This window comes from Cherax quadricarinatus, chromosome 10 (assembly GCF_038502225.1).
Source record: "Cherax quadricarinatus isolate ZL_2023a chromosome 10, ASM3850222v1, whole genome shotgun sequence".
NCBI lineage: Eukaryota > Metazoa > Arthropoda > Malacostraca > Decapoda > Parastacidae > Cherax > Cherax quadricarinatus.
Genome location: NC_091301.1, coordinates 4,594,563 through 4,596,366, shown reverse-complemented (window position 1 = coordinate 4,596,366; position 1,804 = coordinate 4,594,563).

Genomic DNA, 1,804 nt, shown 5'->3' with positions numbered 1-1,804 from the left:
CCAGAGTCGCCATCGCTTCTACCACTTCAATAAAGGATCTAACCAGGACAAAACCCAAGCACCACGAACCAGTCAATGCAGGAGTTTACACTATACCCTGTGGAGGCTGTGACAAGATCTACGTAGGTGAAACAGCAAGAAACCTCGACACCCGCCTCAATGAACACATATACGCATGTAGGAACGACAACTTAAACAACGCCTGTGTACAACACCGAAATTCCACCAATCATCTTATGAAATTCAGAGACGCCCAATTAGTGATAAAAGAAACTAATTTCCGCACACGCAAGTGCCTTGAATCAGCACTGATCGCTGTTTCGAATACAATTAAACAAAACAACGGCAGCTTCACCATCTCCGAAGTCTTAGCAAGAATCCTCCTGAAAACAGTAAACCCTGCCATCACATAGTCTCTCCTGTTATACTACACAAAGCACAGAGAGTGAACACTGAAACAACCTGCCTCATTCCAGTTTATATTTGTCCAACCTATTTTTATGTTACCCAAGTAATAGCTTTTATATCCTTTTACTCATGTACGAATTAATTGCTTTTGTCACTACCACTACTACTACTACCACTAGTGAACATCGGAATGGTACCTCACTAGTATTCACCTCACTCTGAGCCTTTATATACCCTCTGTGTCCATGTATTGTTTGTAATGGCTTGATAAAGCTCCTGGAGAGCGAAACGTTGCCACAATAAATGTCACATTAGTTGCACTTGTGTCCTTTTACTTTACATCCACACTTACTACTGTGCAATCTACATCTACAGGACCTTAAACTCCAATATCAACCTTGACCTAAAAATGCTTTCTTGATAGTTAACAGAACCCACAGGCATAACACCAGACACAAACATCTCTACGACATTCCCCGTGTCCGACTAAACCTTTACAAAAATTCAATGTATGCCAAAGGCCCTAAAATCTGGAACACCCTACCTGAGAACTCTAGAACTGCAGACACATTCATCACCTTCAAAACTACCATTAGAAAACATCTTATCTCCCTGACACACCCCATCAACTAACTACACGAATACCACCTGGTGGTTCACACTTACACTCACTCACCCATTTGACCATAAACAGAAATATTAATCTCAATCTTAAAATAATGACTCCTATGATACTCCAACACTGAAACTATGTACTGTGCCAAAACAAAAACATTCACATTGCTAAACTCACAAACTAGTATTTAGTCACTTAGCCGTAATACCAACTTACCTCATAATTTGTAATATTTTAAAATAAAGAATTAAACTAAGTCTGCCCGAAATGCCTAGCCATGCTAGGCGTTCTAGTGGTACTCTGTAATCATTATTTAACTACATGTAAACCACACAACAACCAAATTCTGTAAATTCAACATTGTAATCTTTATAGAGAATAAACTTTGAATTGAATTGAATAGAAACTCCCTTGTTATGCTCTGCATTTCGGGCAAATTAGGTCAGTGTCCCGGGATGCGACCCACACCAGTCGACTAACACCCACGTACCCATTTTACTGATGGGGAACATAGACAACAGGTGGAAAGAAACACGTCCAATGTTTCTACTCTGGCTGGGAATCGAACCCAGGCCCTCGCCGTGTGAAGCGAGAGCGTTAGCCACCAAGACACCAGGAACCTCCCTCGAGGGGTTAGAATTATTGAAAGGGTTACAAAGTAAACTCATTGCATTCCAGCGTGACAACGAGCAAGGCTTTGAATCACTGTGTGACAGGTGGCTCGTGGCTCAAATGGTAGCGTTCTCCGCTCATAACTGAGGAACTAGAGCTCGATTCCAT